Genomic DNA, 24,219 nt, shown 5'->3' on the forward strand with positions numbered 1-24,219 from the left:
CACAACCCCTTTGCTCTATTACCAGCCCAGTGCAAATCCCTGTGCCCTGGGGGTGGGGCTGACTTTACAGCTTTCCCTGTGTGAAACCTTTGAGCAGGGCCGGGGACTTGGCAGCCAGTCAATGGCCTCCCAGGGGCTCTTGGCTTTTCCAGGGGATCCCACAGGCAGCCCTGGCCCAGACTCCTCTCACAGGGACCAGCTGCCCTTTGGATCCTCTTCACGACAGTCACTCACCTGCAGGGAGTGTGGAGCTGTGTAGACAGGACTGGCACTGGGGGCCCAGCTCAGAGGTGCCCTCAAGCCCAGTATCCGGACAGCGTGTGGGAAGTGAGGGGCACCACAGAGCTGGGCTGGTAGGGGCTGCAAGTCATGAGTAAGAGGCTTCCCAGGGCTGTTAGGGGCTGTAGGTCAGGAGTGGGGGGCACCTCACGTCTGCACTGGCGAGGGCTGCAGGTCTGTGGTGAGGCCCCTTCGCTTCACAGGCTCCCTTAGTGCAATTCACTCCCTGGGCAGCACAGACAGTGTGTGCTGGGGCCAAGGGCAGCTCTTCTCCTGAGTGTGAGCCCTGCTGTGTCTGCCCCACACAGGGAGCTGGGGCTGGGATATGGTCCCAGGGGATTTGCCTCTTGCCCTGGGATCAGATCTGTGGCTCCCGGGAGGAGCTGGCAGCTGGCAGAGGGGGAATCCAGGCCGCCTGAATTGGAAAGCCTCTGGGCTGATGTAATAAGAATGGAACTGAGTTGATGCCACCGGCTCATGTAGACAAGCTCTGCAATGCAGCAAGGGACTTTCTGGGGTGCAGCTCACAGACTGAGGCACATGCCCCAAGTCCCAGCTTCTTTCTCCAGGGACAGGCTGTTGCAATGGGCAGCCCTGGCTCACACAGGGCCAGGTGGGTCTTTGAGCTTGGGCCATGTGCACCCAGAATGTGTGGCAATTTGAGCAGGGTGCTGTTGGCCATGCCACCATCCTGGGACCCTGCTGTGGCTGGGCAGTTGCGGGTCGGGGTCCCCTGGGGGTGTGTGGGCTCCAGGTCATGTCTGCTGCCCCTGCCCTGTGGCACGGAGGTGTGTCCCCTGTAGGGTACGTACCTGACCCTGCTGAGCATCCCACCCCAGCAGAGGAATGAGGTCCCACCACCCTTAACATCTCTGCACTAATTTGTGTGGCACAGCCAGACACTTAGACACTTGAATGTCTCTGAAGAGGATTTGCAGAGTTCCACAACAACCTCTGCAGAAGTGCTGGGGGCCATGACTGGCTGGGGCAGTGGTCTCCTGTGTTTATGACTTCCCTGATTCCTAGAGCTTTGAGGCCAGCAGAACTGGGGAGGAAATGGAGAGCAAAGAAAACCACTGGAGCTGCTGTGGAGGGCAGGTGCCACTTGGCAGGGTGCTCCTGCTGCCCCTTCCTGGGGTAGTGTGCGGTGCAGTGTGAGCTTATGGGGGGCTGGCTTTCTGTTTTGGGAAGCTGTGTCCAGGCAAGCCCCAGCCTCCCCTGGTCCAGACCCACTTGGAAGCCTGTCCCTTTAGTAGAGGTGGTGACTATTAAGCCTTCCTCTGCCTCATGGGCTGGAGACCCTGCCCCGGTCGGGTGTATTTGGACAGCAAGAATTTTGTCCGTCAGGTCAACACCATGAGGACTGGAGAAGAACCTTGTGATCAACATCATCTCCTGGGGTGGGGAAAGGCTGGTCAGGCTGTGTCCAGGGCCCAGGTGCTTCTCAGTCAGGTGAATCAGTGATAGAATCATAGGACACTAGGACTGGAAGGGACTTTGAGAGGCCATCGAGTCCAGCCCCCTGCCCCAATGGCAGGACCAAGTACCATCTAAACCATCCCTGATAGACGGCTCTGTAACCTGTTCTTAAATATCTCCAGAGATGGAGAATCCACAACCTCCCCAGGAAATTTATTCCAGTGTTTGACCACCCTGACACTTAGGAACTTTTTCCTAATGTCCAGCCTAAACCTCCCCTGCTGCAGCTTAAGCCCATTGCCTCTTGTTCTATCCTCAGAGGCCAAGAAGAGCAAGTTTTCTCCCTCCTCCTTACGACACCCTATGAAGTAAGTAGCCAAGCGAGGGGAGGGATGGAGATGGCCAAATCCCCTTTCCAACAGGCTGGCCAGCCTCACCACATGTGCATGCTGGTGTCTCCTCCTATCAGAGCTCTAGATTGCTCTCTGCCAGCTAAGCATATGGTGGCAGGGCCATCCTTACCCATATGCTGACTGCACTGCTGCATAGGACACCTCAGCATTTCCCGTTTCATTCCATTCATTGCTACGGCAGCCTGAGTCCCCAGTCTCAGCCCTGTGTTGCTTCTGTGCTGTGTGGGCCATGCTGGCAGGGAACAGAGAGGCCCTGGGGATGCCAGACCTGATGTACAGGGTCAGGGACTCTGCTTAGACAGTCCTTTGTCTCCAGCAAACCCTCTAGGGGCTGCAGTGCATTGGGTAGCTGAAGTATCCCTTGTGCAGCAGCGTAGATTGGGGCATATCAAACTTTGGTGCAGCCATGGGGTGGCGCAGTGGGTTAAAGCAGGTTCACCTCCCACTAGCAGCAGCTCCTGGGGGTGAGGGGAAAGTGGCTCCGTGCACTCCCTGCCATTCGTAGGCACCACACACCACTTCCTATTGGCTGCGGTTCCCCCTTCCTGGCCAATGGGAAACGCAGGGGCAATTCCTGCAGTCAAGGGCAGATATGAGCTCCCCCTTCAGTGCCTCCCCCAGGGGCTGCACAGGATGTGCTGGCCACTAAAGAGAATACTTGACACTCCAAGGCTAAGGAACAGGGCATAGAAATTGAAAAGTCTTAAGAAGTGAAGCAGGGCCAGGGCCAGGGCCAGTGGGAGTCACAGACTCATAGGGCTCTAGAATTGAAGAGACCTGAAGTGGTCATCAAGTCTAGACCCCTTCCCTCATGGCGGGGCCAAGCACCATCTATCGTGGGGTGAGCAAACCTCAGGGGGCATGAAATTTCAGAAGGGGGGCACAGCCCAGTTACCTGCTGGGTCTCAGGCTCATCCATCTAATGAAAAATAATGAAATCTGTTACTGTTTCTATGTCTGTGTCATCACATTTATACACTGACAAAAAAGTTCTTCTATTTTACAGACTTGTTTTCTTTCACACGCCCAAAGGGGCGTTTAAACCTATGAACATCACTGAAATTTCTGTAGGTTCTGATCACATTCGAGAGGTTGTGGGGTAGCTCCTAATTTCAGAGATGAAAAGTGGGGACCAAAGTAAAAAGTTTCCTTACCCTTGATCTAGATATTCCCCGTTGGATATTTATCCAACTTCTAAAATATCTCCAAAGATGGAGATTTTGCCTTTACCCAAGGCATTTTATTCCAGTGCTTAACTGCCCTGACAGGAAATATTTCCTAAAGTCCAACCGAAATCTCCCTTGCTGCAATTAAAGGGGAATTCAATTTAATTAAAATTAAAGAGAAGGAATTTTATGACATGTAGTTGTATTCCCAATTAGATAGATAGATTGATGGATTTTTGGTGTCTATCTATCTATCTATCTATTGGTCATTACTCTAGACCGATTAGGAATTGTAGAACTCACTGCTCAAAGAATTCAATTTCAGCTTGAGAGAGAAATAAAACTGTGAAATGTGCAGACGGCAGCAGAGAGTTGTTCTGCATGTGAATTATGATGCAGACCCACAAGAGTGGACTTTGGGTCCTTTCCCTTCCGGTCACTGCATTAATGTCCTCCAGATGCCCCAGGGGCATGAGGCTTTCTCTAGCCCTGGGCACCTTCCAGTGCCGACCAAGTGCTTGTCTGGTGTGCGCTTTGGTGCCCTGCTCCCGACTGCGCCATGCAGGAGGCCTGTGATGTGCAAGGAGGTCAGACGAGATGATCTCTGCAAACAGCCTGTGGCACAGAGCAGCCTCTGGTGTTCCCATGTGCAGCCGAGTTGAGCCCCAGAATGTCCCTGAGTGAGTGGGGGTGACACAGGGGTGGAAGCTCAGCCATGCAAAGGGGCTGCCAGGGGCAGGACATGAACCCTGCAGGGTACAGGTAGGTGTGGGAGTGACACCACAAGGGCCTCTTACAGCACCTCAGCTGATTGGTTAAAAGAAGTTGGAAGGTGATGACCTCACAGAGAGGCCATGACAACAGCCACGCGGGACCGGCTGCAGGGCAGGTGACATCTCAGACACCCGCGGGGCTTTGCCGCAGGGACTCTCCTTCCTCAGCTCTGCCCACGAGGCTGGAGAGGAATCAGGGTGAGGAAAACGAGCATGAGGAGGAGCCTCTTTGTCCCGTTCTCCTGCCCCACAACTAACTGCGCTGGGCGACCGACGTTCATCTGGGGCAGGTCAGAGCCTGATCCACCCGGTGCTGGGCACACTGAAGGCAGGAAAACACTCGGTTAGGGTTCTGCCCTCCCCAGTGGAACTGAAGGGTCAGTGAATCAGGTCCCCCTTTCTGCTCCCTTCGCCCAGCGTTGTAAAGCACAACCGCCTGTGAGCCACTAATGCCCCTTTCTCTGGAGAGTCACTAACAGGCAATTTCCCACGGAAAACTCTCTTCAGCTGCGTGTTCTCTCTGTATGAAAAAGAAATGTGTTCGACTGCCTGCACCGGCTCTGCGCTGGGGGAAACGGTGTCAGCGTTAATTTGTTGTGCAGAAATGGCCGTAGGTGTGTGAGGTGTGCGGGAGAGCTCGCAGCAGCAGTGAGAGGCTTGGCCAAGATTCACTCCAACAGTCTGTTTTCTTTGCATCGCACCTCCGGCAGCCCAAAGAACAAAGACTGGAGTCTGGCCCTTGTGAGCACTTTGCCACGCACATTTGACTGAGAGCCAGCTGACATGCAGATTTGACTCCTTCTCCTCTGTGACTCCTCATGAGACATGTTTCCCCTTGTGGCCTGGCTAGCTCAGTTGGTAGAGCATGAGACTTTTAATCTCAGGGTCATGGGTTCAAGCCCCATGCTGGGCACTTTCCTTCTTGTACTAATGCTCTCAGCTGATTGAGCAATTCTCAAACAGCTCTTCCTGACGTCCTGGCCTAAGGCAGGAAATGTGTGTTCTTGTTCTCATCTCTTGTACAAACTGGTATTTCCATCATCTTCAGACAGTGGAAGAGGATTTTCTTCTCTTCATCTCTATTCCAAACTGCACAAGGAGGAGAGAAGAAATCCTCTCCCCAGCTGAGTGTCTCTCTTCAGTGCTCGGTAGCTTCGCATCTTTTTGCATTGGCTCCAGGTGGGCACTGGGTGTACAAATCAGCTCCAACTGTCCAGGGGATGGTGAGGAAATGAGGAGCTCTTGTTATTCACTTCCATAAGGACAAGAGATTGCGGGTTCAAAAGTGTGATGGGAAAAGTGTTATTGGACAGGGGCAGTGATGGTTTGTGTTCAATGGAGGGATGGAGATTTCTGCTTGGAATGTTCTGATTCTTCACTCCTGCCGCCCGTCTCGCCAGGGCAGTGGAAAGGTGAGTGTCAGTCACTAGATGGCTCTCACATGGAAAGGGCACATGGGGCAATTTGTAGTTATTTGGAAAGAACACAAAAGGTGCGTCTACACGAGAAAGCGAGATGGAAGTAGCAAGCACAGCTTCGAAATAGCATGTGCCACATCTCCACGTGAGACACGCGACTTCAAAGCTGCAATAGATGTTAGCCAGTGTGATGTCAAAGCTGCAGCTCCTATCAGAAGATGGGAACAGAGCCCTACGTCGACATCTGACATCGAAGTAGGACGTGTGTAGACATTCCACGTCCCTCTACTTCGAAATAGTGGGGTCCGCAATGGCAGCAGTCGGCTGTTAGGAGCACTTCCTGGACTGACTCTGAGCTCCGTGACCTCTGGGGCTCTGAGTGAGGAGAAGATGCTCCACGTAATGGGGAGCAAGCAGCAGAACGCAGAAGTGTTCCCCAGCTGGCCAAGAGCCTGACCACCCACGGGCACCCTGCCCGCACCCCTCACCGTATCAGGCGTAAGGTCAAGGAGTTTCAGCAGGGTTACGCCTGGGCGCAGGACTCGGCCAGGCGGTGTGGGGGCTGTTCCCACCACTTGCCCCTATTACTGCGAGCTCATCACCATCCTGGGCCCCAGCGACACCTCCTCTCCCCGGCCTTCCTTGACGCCATGGCTGAGGAGACCCAGCAGGACGTGGAGCCTGAGTCTGGACCGGAGCCCAGCCCCGCACCCCCAGGGCCAGAGCAGGAGCCAGTCACCCACCGTCCAAGTGGTCCAACAATGAGGCTGAGCTTGTGCTGGACATCCCCTCCTATGGCTCCAGCCAGGCACCTGCCCAACGGGCGTTCCCTGACCACGGCGCTGGACTGTCAGGTACGTACCCCACAGGGCACACACCCCCCAGGGCATGACCCTGGCATGCCTGGGCCTGGCAGACGACAGCCCACGGATTAGGCCACGGCCACCAGCGCCCATCAGCACCCACACCCTTGGGCAGTCCCATGTGCCCCGTCCCCCCGTGTAAATAGTTAGTGTATCTCGTTTCCCCCATGTCCATACTGAGTTATGATGGTGTTTGTTATGTTCCACACTCAGAGGTGAGCTTTTTGGTTGTTTAACAAGGAATCAGTTTTATTTTCACACACACCCGTGTTACGTGTGGGGGCAGTGAGCGGGTGGTGGGGGTGGTCAGTGGGTGGTGGGGGCAATGTGCAGGTGGTGGGGCTGGTGTGTGTGTGATGGGGACGGTGAGCAGGTGGTGGGGGTGGTCAGTGGGTGGTGGGGCTGGTGTGTGGGTGATGGGGACAGTGAGGGGGTGGTGCAGGTGGTCAGTGGGTGTTGGGGGCTTGTGTGTGGGTGATGGGGAGGGTGAGCAGGTGGTGGGGGTGGTCAGTGGGTGGTGGGGGCGGTGTGCATGTGGTGGGGCTGGTGTGTGGGTGATGGGGACGGTGAGCAGGTGGTGGGGGTGGTCAGTGGGTGGTGGGGGTGGTGTGCATGTGGTGGGGCTGGTGTGTGGGTGATGGGGACAGTGAGCGGGAGGTGGGGGTGGTCAGTGGGTGGTGGGGGCGGTGTGCATGTGGTGGGGCTGGTGTGTGGGTGATGGGGACAGTGAGTGGGTGGTGGGGGTGGTCAGTGGGTGGTGGGGCGGTGTGCAGGCCATGGTGTGAGTGTGCAGGGGGTGCACCAGGGGTGGCCTGGGTGGTGCTCACTGGGACCACCCCAGTCAAAGTACTCCCATAGGGCCCCCCAGACATGGACCCACTCTTGGTGGGCCTGATGGCTGCGGGCAGCAGCCCAGCTCACCTGTCCTCCTTTGGGCACTTGGAGGTTCAGCTGCTGGTATTGACACATCCAGGGGGTGGCTCTAATGCCACAGAGCACCTCAGGACAGCTGAAGAAGAAGGGGGACCATGACTACATGTGTCCAGAGGACTTCCATAAAGAGCCCCCCCACCTGGCTCCTCCCCTCCACCAAACCCACCCCAAAAGCAGCCTGCACGCTGAGGCCAGCATCACAAGGTGGTACAAAATCAGCCAATCTCCAAGTGGGGCCTCTTTACTGCAGGGCTCCTTTTAGCAGTGGGGCAGGAGATATGTCCCAAAGAGGCATCCCCAGCTGCTGAGAAGCACAGAAGAACTCAGGGCTTGCCCAGGGTGGCACAGTTGAATGGAGACCTGCCTCAGGGCCTGGAGCTGGTGCTGTGGAAGGACCTATTGCAGTTGGGGCAGAGAAACATTCTTTCCCCTGGGCAAGTATCTGCTCTTTTCCCAGCTGTGCACTGCCCAGCCCAGCCCAGGAGCTGGGAGAGACCAGAGCCCCTGATTCAGCCTTGGGAACAGGCCCTTCCTCAGAGGCAGCTGCCCATGTCGCTGTCTGCAGCTGAACCAGGGCTGCCCCCACCTGGCCCCCATGTCTGGCTGGGTACTGCACCCCTGCACCCTGGCAGTGTTTGGGTCTCTGCTCTCCCCGGGCAGCAGCACTGCAGGGGACTGAGGTGAACACAGCACTGTTGGGCTCACACTGGAGACAGCCTGGGGTCTGTGAGGCAAATGAAATCATCCCACCCCTTGCAGCCAGAGCTCAGCTCAGCCTCACACAGATGGCCTGTGCTTGGAGTCTGCCCAGCACAGGAGCTGGGAGGCGGCATGCTCAGCTGTAGTGGAAGTGGCATCACACACTAGCCTGGAACTCAACACAGCTCAGCCGGCTGGTGACTGGAAAGGTTCGATAAGAGCTGGATTTGCACACGTGCATTCAGAGAACAATGGATTAGCAGTCCGCTGCCTTCACCCCCAGCCACCTCACCCAACATGCCTGCAACCTTTTTGTATGGCCCAACTTCACCCTGCCAGGAACCTTTCTGCCACTCGCTGGCCGGCCGGGGACACAGGAGGGGCAGGTTTTGCCCAACAGGGCTACGCTCACTCCTGTACCCTGCAGTGCTGCTTGCTGGGGTGAGCAGGGCCCTGTTGTGCCCTGTCCTGAGAGCAGCACAGCCCGGCCGTGGTCAGTCTCTGCTCTGGGGCTGGGCCCTGCACCGGCTCTCTCCATGTGTCCCTGCTGGGTGGATACGGACCAGGGCCATGGCCGGCCATCGGCAGGGTTTGCAGCCTCTGTGTCTGCTCCTGACATGCTCTGCTCCTTTCCAGCTGCTCCGTTAGCACAGCAACTCCAGCTGGCTTGGCCCCTTCTCTGCCAGGCCAGGCTGTGAGGGAGAGGGCGGATGGGGAGCAGGCTGGGGTGGGAGGCAGGTTCAGGAGCAGGCTGGGGCTGGGAGGGAAGGTGTGGGAGAGGGCAGGGGCACTTGCCTGGCACAGCTTCTGTTGGCTGAGAGGCAAAGACAGCTCTGTGGTTCCTCGCCAGGGACATCAGTGAGGGAAAAGCCTTCAGGTACGTGCAGGGACACGGTTTCTGTGCACTCGCTGCAATGCACCTGCTGGGCTCTCCTGCTGCAGAGCAGGGTCTGGTTCAACTCCTGTCACAGGGGCGTTGGGCTTATCAGAGGGAGAGGTTATGGCAGAAAGAGACAAGCCCTTGTGGGCATAAGGGGGAGCTCGAAAAACAGAGGCATTGAGGCTTCTGCCTGGTTTTGAAGGAAGGACCTTTTGTGCGTCAGGTAAATGGAATAACGACTCCACTACAGGAGCTTGACCTGCTGCTGTGTGGTACCTTGCCCTCCCCTCATTCGCACCCTGAAGCCACTGCTTGCCCTGCCACATGCAGGTGGGGGCCCTTATAAAAACTGGGGGAGTCCTTCACCGGCTCAGCTGCTAGAGGAGAGGGAAGCAGCTGCACTCACAACTGGGACTTTCAATTTCAGCTCTTCCAGAACTGAGGTCCTGAGTGGTTATGCAAGTAAGACACGCAATATTTAAATCTGCACCTCATTTGCATTTCCTATTGGCCACATTTCCATGCCACTTCCAAAAGGGCTGGGCAGTGTAGCCACAGGCTTCGTGTGTCAATGCTCCACAGGACTTTTTGAAAGAGCTGCAGCTTTTTTGAAAAAAAAAACTCTCCAGTGCAGACATAGCTGTGGGGGAAAAGGTAGAAAAGCAGAACCAGGCTCCAGCCTAAACATTTGCAACAGGTTATCACAAAGAAATGTGTGTGTGCAGAACAGAACACGAGAATTCTTTCAACAACTTCAGAACATAGAAATGTTTAAACACCAGATTTATTCTCTCTCCTCACACGTGCTTTAAAAAAAAGTAATTCTCAGCACTATGAAATCGATATCAAAACTTTCTCAGAAGAGCTGATCACTTAGGCCGTGGCTACACTTTCAAAAGGGGGATACTAATGAGCCATTTCAAAAGATGCTAATGAAGCTCTGCCATGCATATGCAGCACCTCATTAGAATAATAGTGGTCACATGCGGGGAGCTGAGTTTTGGCAGATCGGGGTGCACAGGGCAGCGGGGGGGGTTACGTTTCAGTGGCTCAGGTGTGTGGGAGGTTTAGGTTTGGGGCCGCAGGGCTGGCGGGGGGGTTGAGTTTTGGTAATTCAGGGTGCACGGGGCAGAGGGGAGGTTGTGTTTCAGTGGTTCAGGTGTGTGGGAGGTTTAGGTTTCACTGGTTAATGCACCTTAAGCAAACTCAAAATCCTGCCCCCTTGGCCCTGGCTCACCACACCTGGCCTTGTGCAGTCTTAGTTCAAGCCCTTGCATGGCTCTGGATCACCACCCACCGTGCAGCTCTGACTCACCCCCACTATGTTCAGCTCCAGATCAATCCTCTGCAGGGCTCCATGGCCCTGGCTCAACTTCACCACCTGCAGCTTTAACCCCCCGCAGCCTTCATCCCGCTACTCCCCTGCCACGGCCCCAACCAACAGCCAGGCTTAATCCACCTCAGCTGCCCCCCAACCCCAGGACTTACCTTTCAAAAGGAGCTCCAGGAGCTCAGATGCTCCTGCTGCTTCCCAGGCTGCAGAAGGGGCCTTCTGCCAGGAAAACAGCCGGTTCCCAACTGACGCAAACTTCACGTTCTGTGGGGGTGCTGGGAACACAATCCTGGCACAGCTGCAGAGACTGCTGGACTTGCTTAGCCACGTGATTTAGCCAGAAACCAGCTCCCTGCTGTGGGGTCTGTGGTTGTGACCCCGCCCCCTTCCAAAGCGCCCATCCATTAAGGACCTTGCTGCCTTGATTCTGTCCGCAAGGCCACGCTGCTCTGCAGACAGCACTTGGACTACTGACTGTGGCCGCAAGTTTACGCTGCCCTGTGAAACATAAAGGGGGTTCTGAATACACCACCCCTGACAAGACCATAAATATGAAAACACTATTTACTCCTTACAACACGAGAACGAGCATCACTGAATGAAATTAATAGACAACAGCTCTACCAGAACCAAAGAGGAAGCATTTTTCACACAGCTCACAGCCAGCCAATGGAACTCCTCACCAGAGGAGGCTGTGAAGGTCGAGATTAGTCCAGCATTCAGTCCAGCATTCAGAAGTCAGAGGAAAGCGGAAGGGAGGAGTCATCCCAGGCTGCAGCCCACCACAACTCCCCTCCTCTGGGAACCTGAAGCAGGGGGCTGCTAATGCTGACAGCTCCATGGGGGGGCTTGAAAAACACAGAGTATCAAAGGTGGGGAAAGCCCTGGCCTGCAGGCCCCCAGAGAGAGCCTCCCCACCCCCCAGGACCCTGCCCCCACCAATAGAGGAGCCAGGAGCACTGAGCTGTCAGCAGCTCTGCTATGAGTCCCTGTCAGCATCATGGAAATCATGAGAATGTACATTTGGGGGTCATATCTAACATGCACCAGTCCTCTTTACTAACAGTAGCTCTAGTAAGTACAGGCCTAGTATGAGGCCTGAACCAAAGTAATGGTTAAAACTTTGCTAACAGAAAGCAAAGTGCAGCTGTAAGCAAAAGGAACGCATTGCTCACAGAAGTTGGCAAGAAGAGGGTTGATGTTGCAGAAACCTATCTACTTAGCATGTTGAAAAAAGGAACATGGTACCGGAACACCCGACCCTGGACCATTCCACAGATAAGAAAGAACAGGCCGACCCATCCCAATGACAGGGGCAGAAGGGTAATATGATGGATAGAGTTTTGTTCAAACCACCATGTACAAGGTGAGAGGCGGCACCTGATTACGTAGAAGGGTGCACCTCAATACGTCAGGAGTGATGAGTAAGTTGTTTGTACCTGTGTATAAGAATGTAATCTTGGGATGTGGTCTGGGTCCGGCCGAGGGGGCAGTGGAAAGTCCCGCCACTGACTGAGCCGAGTCCATTGACCGTGGGTGCATATTTGTAGTATGCCCTGACTTAGACTAAGAAATCTACAGGGAACTACTACTGTATCCAATACAGCAATAAACCTGGCCGACGCGCCTTCGCACCTTACTAGACTCTGTGGTCATTGGGGGTTCTCTTTGAGTCTGCTGTGTCAGCTATCTGCAGAGCCGGGGCAGCACACAGAGGGAACACACGCATGCAGCCGAGTGATACATTGGAGAGAGCAGAGCACCACGCTGGTGGCAACTCTGACGACACTGGTGACCCCGACGTGAAGACACGTGATGACCCCAACTCTGACGACACTGGTGACCCCGACCTCCGACCTGGTGAGTAAGCAAGCTGCCCGCTGTAGGAATCGCGATCTAACATGGCAGAAAACCTCGAGCTAGGGAACCCCCTGATCCCTTCCCTTATGATCCCCACGGAGTTTGATAACTCTTGGACCCTCTGGATTGCCAGTAAAGGGGGCCCATATGAATTTAAAAAAGAGAGTGGGGAAACATGGACTGGCATATGTAGAGCGATGGTAGAAACAGAGGCTCTAAAAATAGTAATAAAAGTAAAAAAGCAAGAACCTTGCAACTTATGTCTATGGCTGTAAGATGGCTTAGACAGCATGCTGGCCTGTTGGCCAAACAAGTAACAGAAAAAACAGGGGAAGTAGAAGAGGTAACCCGTGCAGTTGAGCACTGGAAAGCCCAAGCTCTTTTAGCAGGGCAGCAGGCGATCCAGACTCATGATATGCTCGAGCAAGTAAAGCAGGAAAATAAACAATTGGAGACAGCTGTAGAAAACCTGCAGAAGCAAAAAGTGCCATCCCCTGGGATTCAATGTAATTCAGGTGCTGTTCCAGTGCCTGAGGAATGGGGACAGAAATGGAAACAGGTGGCTCTTGCCAAATTAAGAGAAGGAACTTGGGACAGTTGGGATGGGCGTTGCACTGGGGACCTGTGGAATGGCCCTGGTGACCCACCCTTTTGTGACCCATGGGCAGGGGCTACCGCACCGCAACCGCCACCTTATGATGTAAGCCAGGTTCTGGATAAGCCCTCCCCAAAACCTAGATCAGCTCCAGTAAAAACAGGAGAAATGGGTGAAAATGGGACAGAAATAGGACCCGATGATCCCCCGCGGTCACAGACCCCCCCTGCATTAAAGTTATGGGGTTAAGTGGAAACTGTAATGAAAAATTTAACTGAGCATTTAAGGAAGCCCTGGCCCCGCCGTAACGATGCAGCCAGGGAAAGAGATCAGGAACCTGCTCCCATCCCCCGCGCGTGAGCGGCTCTGCAGCCAGGCTCGACGCTTTACAGATTAATGAACTAACTGCGCTGGCTGGAGCTGTTGGACCTCCCTCCTCTGAACTTTTCAGTGAGTTTCTGGCATGGCTCCCTAGAGGCTCTCGCAGTCACTCAGAGCAGTCGGGACTGACACGCTGCAGGAACCAATCTTGGTGCAAACCCTGTTGGGACCCCTGGACTGTCACACCCTCGGTTTTGATGATGTTGTGGCACAGATGCTTAAACGTGTGGTCCAGAAGCACTTTAAGTTGTCCAGTGAGTTAGCTACTCTCAAAGGAATTGCAAGATTGCAGGGGGAGGCTCCAGCCAAACTGGCGGACAGAATTCAAACGTATCTCAGATTAACAGCAGGGTCTGCTAACGTGGAAGATTTGAAGCAAATTGTTTTGGAGGCGCTGCCTCCCGGTGTATTAGACTGGATGAATGCTTGGTGTGAGAATGGAGGTAAAGAGGTACCCTGGGACGAATGGATTGCAAAGGTGGAGACGGCAATTAAGCAGCAGGAAGGAACTCCTGTTAATGAGCTGCGTACTCAGTTAGGACAATGGAAGACAGAGGGTCCTGGATACTCTCCCCATGGTTGTGGCCGGGGTTGGAGAGGTCGAGGACCAAATAGAGTTAGAGGAGGTGATAGAGAGAGTTCGTGGGTACCTCCTGGAGTTCTAAAACAGGAAAACTTGAACTTGAAAGGAGAGATTGAGAGGCTGCAGGCACAGCTGCAGGCATGCATGTTTGGCAAGGAGTCTCAACAGGAAAAAGATAAGACGGGGACGAAGGTAGCCAGGGCGACGGTCCTGACTTCAGGACTGAACGACCCAATTGCTACCGATACCATAGCATAGGACAGCCCTATCCTCGACTCAGAATGCATCTTTCAGCAACCCATGACGGTAGATGTATGGGGACGCCCCCATTTAAGCATTCGAGTCGGGGAAGGGCTAGTAGATTTTCTACTGGATACAAGGGCTGGAATTCCTATAGTAAGAGACAGTTTTGATGCATACCCAGCTGGAGAGTCTGTGCAAATACAGGGAATATCTGGAACTAACCAAACATATGATGTGAAAATCCTTCCCCTGCAGTTTGGGATGCATACCATTCATGAGAAGTGAGCCATTTCAGGGAGAGAGAACTTAATTGGGGCAGAAACCATTAAACAACTGGGATTAATTTTGGACTTTCCAAATATGTGTATTAGACAAACTCTCACTGTAATGCAAAGTACAACTGATACCAATCTAATCCCTATGGGACTGGCTACACAGACAGTAAAAGCCATAAAGCCTAAACAACCGCCTCCCGCACCAAAAGGCTGGGAGAGATGGTGGACTGAAATTCAAACTGTCTGGGCAGCAGACTCCCTAGATACGGGTAAAATGCAGACCTCTGTTACATTGGAGGGAGATACACCCCCATCTATAAAGCAGTACCCAATACCTCAGGAAGCAAAGGACTCATTAAGGCAAATAATAACAGAATTGGAAAAATGAAATTTAATTAGGTGTTCAGCGCCTAACGCAGCACCAATTTGGCCAGTCAAAAAAACCTGATGGTACATGGAGATTAACTATTGACTATCGGGGGTTAAACAAGACTGCCAAACGGGGGGCTCCTGTTGTGGCAGCGTACCCCGAGCTGCTGGAGGTGGTCACCCCTGACATGGAATGGTTCTCAGTACTTGATGTGGCAAATGGCTTTTGGAGTCTACCTTTAGACCCAGAGTCTCAGTATCGAACAGCTTTTGTATTCCAAGGCATGCAATACTGCTGGAATGTTTTGCCAATAGGGTACTGTGACGCACCAACTATTTTCCATACAGCAGTGAGAAATATGCTAGAGAAAGAGGGGCTATTACAAACGGGAAGAACTGTTCAGTATGTAGATGACATTTTAATAGTCAGTAAAACAGAGCAGGAGCATGAAGAGTTCCTGAAACAGCTGTTGACTAGCTGCCAAGTTTACGGCTTAAAACTTAACCCCTCGAAGTCTCAGATTAAACAGAGAGAAGTGCAGTATCTTGGAATTCGACTCAGTTCTGGGGGAAGGTCTGTTGATAAGGAAAGAGTAAAGTGTCTTGTTAACCTGCCCATGCCGGTAGACACCAAGTCTCTGCAGTCCTTTCTGGGACTCACTAACTTTTGCAGAGAATTTATGGTAGAATACGCAGAAAAGGCAGGTCCCCTGTATGAGGTACTCAAAGGACCACAGTGGACCTGGACAGAAGAGGCAACTAAGGCATGGGAAAGTCTAAAACAGGGATTGATGGAGGCACCTATTTTAGCCTCCATAAAATGGCTATGAAGTATTACTGCTTAAAAAAAAATATATATATATCTGTAAGAGAGAAGCGAGTGTTGTTTTGTATTTTTACAGGTTAAGATGCCAACATGGATATGGACCTTGGCAGGAGTTTTGGTGATAGCCCAGGACTCAAAGGGACTGGTTAAAGTCATTAAGATCAACCGAACACATTCGGTAACCCGGGACAGCAGATAACCCTGACAGATGGGAGACAGCAAGTCAGCAGCACCCTATCGGGACTGTATTAAAGCTGGTGTGTGAAACTCAAGGAAAGCGACAAATGGAAAACATCCTCAGGTTTTCGCCCTTCCCGATTCTGATGGCGTGGGGATGGACAGTTAAAAACGGCAGCCAAACTCAACGCGTTCCCATCCCAAAGCTTGAAAATGAACGAAGACGAATTGAAAAGGAACTGATTTTAAGTACAGAGACACAGGGGGAGTATGCATGCTGCTGGAAGGTTGATGTTGTTGTTAACTGTAAATCCATTGGGATTATCGCCCGTTCTCACCCAGGTAGTACACCACAACCCCATGAGCATCATACAAATAAGGAAAGGAAACGAGCAACTCCGGATGTCGAGCGTGCTCTAGTGGCGCCAAAGCAAATTATGGAGGTATACGTTACAGGTATGGTGGGGGAGGATCTTACTCTAACATGCATTATACAACCACACGTGCTTCAAACCAATACAGTATATCTGGATTGGTTTCGAGCAGTAAGCCCAGTAATCAGTTACATTAAAGGACAGGTAAAAACATATGGGGATTGGCTAAATAGGGTGGAATTTACAAATGTGCAAAATAAGTGGAGTGCATCTATTCGCATTCGCAGTATACAATTAAGGGATGCAGGTACATACACAGGGACTTGGTCTATAACCCCGAGTACCAGTAAATGTATTTACCATGTGCAGGTCTGTGAGGATGCCTGTCCTACAGCAGCCCCAACACCATCCTCTTCCCCACCTCCACACATGGATACTACCCCAAAGGAAGATGCCCATTTATACAACCATGGCCCACATCCAGAATCTTCCTACACCCGACGACGGAATATATGGTGGAGAATGTAGGATGGCTTTATATGCCACTTAGACTGGATTTTACAGGTATGGGCATGCCAAGGCAATGTCCTAGCCATTATAAGGATTGGTTTAACTCTGAGATGCAAATGCAGCTACAACTTTGGAAGGGCTCTCAAAATACCCCACAACAACATAGAGACACAGGGGATATATTGGGAACAGCCCTGGGAGGGTCTAGCCTTGGCATGTCCCTATGGAACTCGGCAGATATTGAAAATCTCAATTTAAAAATCAACACTGTGGTGAATGGAATAGGCAAAGCAGTTAAAACTGGGGGAGGAATTAGTAGTCTATTACTGGATCAGCATGCAATCACTATTGACAATATGCATTTAATTGCACAAGGGTTTAAACACCTAAATGCTACTATTCTGTCTCTTATCAACAGCATACAAAACAATGACGTTTCACTGGCAGTTGCCTGTACAGCCTATGGCAATAGGGTAATAGAGATTGTACAGCAAAGTTTGCTACAGTTACAGCTTCACAATTGGCCACGTATCTTAGACCAGGCATCCATCATGAACCAAAGACAACAACAGGGCATAAATCACATGAGGCCGATCTTTTTGCAATTTGCTGAATTTGATAAAATCCCACGACAGAATCATGAGGAGAACAAGAGTATAAACCTCATGATGGCAGTGCCTAGATGGGTACAAGAGCCAGTTAACGTTTACTATGCGAATAGTGTAGGGACATTGGTAAATGAGACATATGTGCATATACACTCCATATATATATCCATATATATCCGTAACCTACATTGGTATATCACCAAGTTATAAAACCTATATATTAAATATTCCATATGCACATATATTCCATAATACACATTTGTATCTTTGGGATAGTCTCTGTATCCCCACGAAGCCCTCAGTAGGACAATAGGTGCCTGACACACCCCCACGAACTCAAGGTCCCGGGCCTAACATTCCCAGGCCCATCATAAGGGACTAAAAAATAATTGGATAATAAAAACTGCCTAATAGTCGTACGAGGGAATGTGCAGACTAAAAGACAGATGGGGCATGAATGTATGGATGATGACATCGGATAACCACACAACAGTGTTTAGCCCACTGGGTTATCCTTAGTCCATACATTATGCTTTTCTGGGACGATGGGTAAACATCCTCCCCATAAAAGGACAAAAAGTGGGGGAATGTAGTAAGTACAGGCCTAGTATGAGGCCTGAACCAAAGTAATGGTCAAAACTTTGCTAACAGAAAGCAAAGTGCAGCTGTAAGCAGAAGGAATGCATTGCTCACAGAAGTTGGCAAGAAGAGGGTTGATGTTGCAGAAACCTATCTACTTAGCATGTTGAAAAAAGGAACATGGTACCAGAACACCCGACCCTGGACCATTCCACAGATAAGAAAGAACAGGCCGACCCATCCCAATGACAGGGGCAGAAGGGTAATATGATGGATAGAGTTTTGTTCAAACCACCATGTACAAGGTGAGAGGCGGCACCTGATTACGTAGAAGGGTGCACCTCAATACGTCAGGAGTGATGAGTAAGTAGTTTGTAGCTGTGTATAAGAATGTAATCTTGGGATGTGGTCTGGGTCCCGCCGAGGGGGCAGTGGAAAGTCCCACCACTGACTGAGCCGAGTCCATTGACCGTGGTTGCATATTTGTAGTATGCCCTGACTTAGACTAAGAAAACTACAGGGAACTTCTACTGTATCCAATACAGCAATAAACCTGGCCGACGTGTCTTTGCACCTTACTAGACTCTGTGGTCATTGGGGGTTCTCTTCAAGTCTGCTGTGTCAGCTACCTGCAGAGCCAGGGCAGCACACAGAGGGAACACATGCACGCAGCCAAGTGATATCAGCATTGGAGAGAGCAGAGCACCACGCTGGTGGCAACTTTGACCACAGTAGCCAACCCCAAAGACGGATGGTAATCAGGCACCACTAGAACTCAAACCCAGAAACCCCTGCTTACAAGGCAGGTGCTTTGGCCAGCTAAGCCATGGTGCCTGTTCCCAGACAAGTTCTCCTGTCTGCCCCCACCTCACTCCTTGCCCCCCCATCTGGGCCTGCTTAGCTCTGCTTGAGTGCAGATCCTGTCAGGCAGAGGAGCCTGTGGAGTTTAACTCCCAAGGGGGGTGACTCTTTGGACAGGTCTGGGCTAGAAAATTCGGTGGTGTCACTCCATGACTCCATGTAAAAACTGTCACCCCCCCGCAATACAATGTAGACCTCCCCCAGTGCACATATCCTGGCAATCAGAGAGCTTTTGTGGTCCACGTTGCTTGGGGAAGGGCAGATTTAGAACTCCTAAGAATGAGATGATTTCCAACACAGAAACAAGAGCAGCTTCTGTCACAAACGATATGTTTTTCACAGGTCCCTCCCATGGCATCCCTGGTCAGAGTCCTGCCAGCTGCTCATATTGGGGTTAACAATAAGATAAAGTCTTCCCCTTTCTTCACACACTCTCAGGCATTGCTTTTCTCACAGCTTCACCTCACGCCCGCAAGTTTGGCCCTTGCACCTCAACTCAGCTTTGTCCCTCGTCCCTCTGATGCGAAAGGAAAGAGGCCCAGGGCCAGGCTGACAAGTCAGGGGAAAGCAGGAGGGAGCAGGAGTTGCAGGCTGCAGCCCACCACAACTCCCCTCCTCTGGGAAGCTGGAGCAGGAGGCAACTAATGCTCACAACTCCATGGGGAGGCTTAAAAACACAGAGAACCAAAGGTGGGGAGAGCCCTGGCCAGGACACAGCCACAAACAGCCTCCCCACCCCCCAGGCGCCAGTAGCATGTGGGGTGGCTGCTGACACGCAGGGACCAGCATGAAGGAACACAAACAATAATTACTGACCAACAGACTTGAATCTATGATCCCTGGACCTCAGCAGAGGAGCACTGAAGTGTCAGCAGCTCTCTTACGAGCCCCTGTCAGCATCTTGGAAACCAGCAGAATGGGCATTGGGGGGTTATATCTCACATACGTGTGGTGCAATGTCCTGGCAGGTTTCCTGAAAGGGCAGTAGTTGGGCACCCCTGGGACAGGAAACCAGGGGTTCCTGTTGAGAAGGGAGGTGTTTTCGCCAGCTAAGCCATGAGGCCTGCCTCAGCCTGAGCTCTGCTGTCTGCCCACACCTGACTCCTGCCAGCCACACCTGGGCCTGCTTCGCTCTGCTGCAGTTTAGATCCTGTCCGGCAGAGGAGCTGGGGAGGTTTAGCTCCCAAGGGGGGTGACTCTTTGCACAGATCCGCGCTAGACAAGTGGGTGGTGTCTCTCAGGGGTGTAAAAAACTGTCCCCCACCTCTGGAAGACCTACTGCAGTGCCCAGATTGTCATGGCAACCACAGGGCTTTTATGGTCCACATTGCTTGGGGAAGGCTCTTGGCCGGTGAGGACCCAGAGGACAGGTGTCCTGGGACTACTGTACTGGGGAAACTGTGGTCAGTGCTGGAAGCTCCCTAGAAATGGGGAACTGGTCACATCTGAAAGATTAGGTCATCATAGCACATGACCCAGGTTAACCTTTGTTTTAAAGAGAAATCGTTAAGGCCAAGGAGGCCGGGGCCCAGCAGCTTTCGAACCCAAATGGGCTGTTTCTTTGCAGGGAGCAAAATGGAGGGAAATGGAAGAGGGCACTGGAGAAGCTTCGCTCCCGGCCTGACGCTGCCTTGGAAAAGAAGGAAAAAAGACACCACTTCTGTTGGAGAACGTGGGCATTTATCCCAAAGCCTCTCGCACGCTAAATGAGCCCTCTGCCAACTGAGCTAATTCCCCTGTGTCTGAACATAATTTCTGACTCACCGATCTTATTCCACAGGCCACAGCATCCCTGTGGCTGCCCATGGCTACGGCTGAGGGACACAAAGGCTGTGTGTGCACAGCAGTGTTCTGCCTCAATAAGCGATTCCAGGAGAGGGATTCCAGAGCTGTTGATTCCGATATCGCAGAGCTACACACAACATGGGTTTGGAAATACTGCTCTGCTATTTGGACATTCAGCATCTACAAACAATGGAACCTGTTTTGAAGCACCTTTTTCAAAATAGCTATTTCAGCTAGGTAGAATCATGATCCCAGGAGATGCCCAGCCAGGGCTCTGCTCTCTCTCTCTCCCTCTCTGTCTCCTTTGAGCTCCTGGCCTTAGGCAGGAAAAGTCTCTTCTTGGCCTCAGGTCTGGAGAGGAGCAATTGATGTTTCTGTCACCCTCAGAGAGCAAGAGAGGATTTTTTTCTCTTCAGTTCCATCCCCATATGCCCCAAGAGGGCAGAAAAAAACCCTTTGCCAACTCACTGTCCTCCTCAGCGCTCTGTCGTGTCATGTCTTTCCACATCAGCTCCGTTTTTGCCCTGGACCTATAAATGATCTACACAGAGCCAGGAAAGGAGGAGCTCTGAATTTGTGTTATTCACTTATACCAGGACAAGGGTTTGAGCGCTCTGCCACTTGAGCTAACTCCTCTACCTGGGAACAGCTCTCTTAACCCACTCACCTTGTTCCTGACCCCATACTGGGACTCTTTCTGCCCCTTTGTTAAGTCATCCCATCTCCTAATTGCAACGTGTATGCCCAGAAGAGAATCCCACGGTTGAAGAAACCATAGCTCTCTCTCCGACCTGATCTGCACAACCACACATTCATCTCCATGGTTCAATGATCCTGGACCTTTTCCTTCAACAGGGAGGATGGCCGAGAGCACTTGAGGACCTCTGGATGCTTCATCCCGATGGGTCACTTCTTGAAAGACTCTTCCTGGGATTGCTTTGCTTTGTAACTCTTGGCCTTTACACACAAGTGTCCCTGCTTACTTCTTGCCCCTCTCCAAAAGCTTGGGCACCATCCGGTCACACAATGATCCTGAGGATAAGTGGCCAGGATGGGGTAAGATACTCTTGTGGTGAAAGGGTCAGATCCCATCTTCTTCCTTACCATCAGTATCCTGCAGTCCCCTGCGGCCACTGGGTGAACCAGGAAGTAAGGCAGAAATGGGGCAAAAGAGGAACTCAAGCTGAAGGAAGCTGCCAATATTCCTCCTGCCTCTCAAGGACACTCGCAAAGGCAACAATAGCTGAGAAAAACATTTCCAACATTGACGTGGGAGTTTTGCAGCAGCTGCTGAAGTAGCTCAGTTGGGAGAGCATTAGACTGAAGCTCTAAAGGTCCCTGGTTCAATCCCAGGCTTCAGCAGAGCTTTTCCTAACAAAGGCCCCAGAGCAATTGGTGACTACTTGGGTCCTTGCTGCTGGCAAACGCTCCTGGAAAGGACATTGTCAGACCTTTCTGGACACCTTGGTGGTTGCAGGCTGCTCCTTTCTTCTCCTGCTCTTCCTCAGCAAGGGGAGGGTGAAAAGACCCCATTGTGTCCACTCTCATCCAGTCAACTACACAGAACTTGCTGAGAGTTCCCGAAAGTCCACTGCTCCACCCGCTGAGCTAGTGAAAGGCAGCTCTTAGGGCCTCTCACCACCACTGTCTCCAGGTTGGCCTATCCATGTGTCTCGGCACATGCCACACAGGTGGATGGCATTGCAGGGGAGGCTCAGAGGAACCCAGCTGAGATTCTGTGGTGCACTGGTTATCCCAAAAGTTTCCAAGCTGAAATCAGCAACAAACACAGGATGTCATTTGTGTCCTGGCATGTGTTCCTGCTTGTATGGCTGGCCTGGAGCCTCGCCTTCCCTGCCCCTATGAGTGCCAGCAATCAGACAGCCTGCGGTACCTTTCAATGAGCCAAGGGAACACTTTTGTTCTAAGTGAAACAAAAACCATCCACCAACAGCCTTGGCCAGGGAGCCTGTCCTTCCTCTCTGGCTGCTATGAGCAGAGGCCCAAAAAAAATGACACAGTCTGAGTGGCTGGCAGGGAGCAATCAAGAGACCTGATGGGAGGCGACTTCAGCATTCACAGGTGGTGTGGATGGCAAGTTAAAGGAATGTGGATTGGATAAACGGACGGTAAGATGGATAGAAAGCTGGCTAGAAGGTTGGGCCCAGTGCGAAGTGATCAACGGCTCAATGTCGGGATGGCGGTCGGTTTCTAGTGGAGTTCCACTTCGGTTCGGTTCTGGATCCTGGTCTGTTCAACATAGTTATCAATGACCTGAATGAGGGGTTGGATTCCACCCTCAGCAAGTTTGTGGATGACAATGAGCTCGGGGCAGGGGTAGATACGCTGGAGGGTAGGGCTACGGTCGAGAGTGACTTTGACAAATTGGAAGACTGGGCTGCAAAAAATCTGATGAGGTTCAATAAGGACAAGTGCAGAGTCCTGCACCTGGGCCAGAAGAATCCCAAGCATTGTTAAAGGCTGGGGTCTGACTGGTTCAGTAGTAGTTCTGCAGGAAAAGACCTGGGAGTTGGAGTGGATGAGAAACTGGACATGAGTCAACAGTGTGCCACTGTAGCCAAGAAAGCTAACGGCACATTAGGTTACATCAAGAGGAGGGTTGCCAGTAGATCCAGAGAAGTGATTATTCCTCTTTATTCAGGTTTGGTGAGGCCGCATCTGGAGTACTGTGTCCAGTTCTGGGCCCCCAGTTATAGGAAGGATGTGGATGCACTGGAGAGGTCCAGAGGCGGGCGACCAAAATAACAAGGGGGCTGGAGCATGTGACCTGTGAAGAAAAGTTGAGGGAATTGGGACTGTTTAGTCTGCAGAAGAGAACACTGAAGCGGGACTTTATAACAGCCTTCAACTTACTGAAGGGAGGCTGGAGAGAGGCTGTTCACAGTGGTCACGGATGGCAGAACATGGAACAAGGGACTCAAGTTGCAGTTGGGAAGGTCCAGGTTCAACATTAGGAAAACTTTTTCACTCGGAGGGTGGTGAAGCATTGGAATCGTCTCCCCAGGGAAGTAGTGGAGTCTCCATCTCTGGAAGTGTTTTAGTCTCGTTTTGACAAAACCCTGGAGGGGCTGATCTGATGGGTCTGGTCCTGCCTCGGGCAGGGGGCTGGGCTTGATGGCTTTTTTAGGTCAATTCTATCCCTGTTCTATGATTCTAGTGCAGCCACCCCCCCTTTGTCCTATGGATTGAACAGCTCTGATAATAGACAAACCCCCAAAGGACCATCACTCCTTTGCTTTCACTTAACCCAGCTCTGCCCTCTCCACCTCAGCTGCTGCTCTTCGCATGGAGTCTTTTCCAGGAGCACACACCCAGCTGGCTGCAGTTCTCTCCCAGAGGCCAAGGGAGGAGGGTTGATCTCACATCACAGGAGCTGAAGAGGGAGAGGGCGGGAAAGGGCCTCTGAGAGAAATCCTGAGCACGGACTTTTCTCATGTGACTGGAGAGGTTGAACTGAGGCTGTTTCTTGTTGTCAAAAAGTGGGTGTGTCAGGAGACGAGTTTGAAGCTGTGTCTCCCCACAGAGACCTGAACACACAGTTGAGGGCAAGGGAGACACTTTCGTCAGGCACTTGTGAACACTTTGCCACATGCATTTGACTTTTAGACACTTAACTCCTTCAACTGTGGGACAGAAGGAAGGAAAGTTGTTTCTCGGGGCCTGATGAGCTCTATTGGTTTATAATGAGCTGTTACAGTGCAGTGTCATGGGTTCAAAGCCCATAGTGGCCAGTTTTGTTCTTGCATTGATTGTCTCATCCCACACAGCAGTCTTCTCACACCTTTCACTGACATGTTGGCCTTTGGCAGCAAATGACTGTTCTTGTCCTCAGCTCTAGCAGAAGCGACTACATTACCAATTGCTATTTCCATCATCTTTGAAATGTAGAAGAGGATTTTCTTCTCTTCAATTCTGTTTCCACCTGCCCAAGGAGAGAAGAAAACCTCTCACCAGCTGATTCTCCCCCTCAGGTACTCTGTAGCTTCATGCCCTTGT

The 24,219-nt window shown here is 51.9% G+C and overlaps 2 non-coding genes across 2 annotated transcripts; both read left to right on the top strand.

Moving 5' to 3' along the window:
- Nucleotides 1–4,890: 4,890 nt before the first annotated feature.
- TRNAK-UUU (transfer RNA lysine (anticodon UUU)) lies at nucleotides 4,891–4,963 on the top strand. Its single transcript has one exon. It is a non-coding gene; the product is annotated as a tRNA-Lys (tRNA).
- A 16,528-nt stretch (nucleotides 4,964–21,491) lies between these two features.
- On the top strand, nucleotides 21,492–21,564 carry TRNAF-GAA (transfer RNA phenylalanine (anticodon GAA)). Its single transcript has one exon. It is a non-coding gene; the product is annotated as a tRNA-Phe (tRNA).
- Nucleotides 21,565–24,219: the final 2,655 nt, after the last annotated feature.

This window comes from Carettochelys insculpta, chromosome 7 (genome assembly GCF_033958435.1).
Source record: "Carettochelys insculpta isolate YL-2023 chromosome 7, ASM3395843v1, whole genome shotgun sequence".
In the NCBI taxonomy this organism is placed as follows: domain Eukaryota; kingdom Metazoa; phylum Chordata; order Testudines; family Carettochelyidae; genus Carettochelys; species Carettochelys insculpta.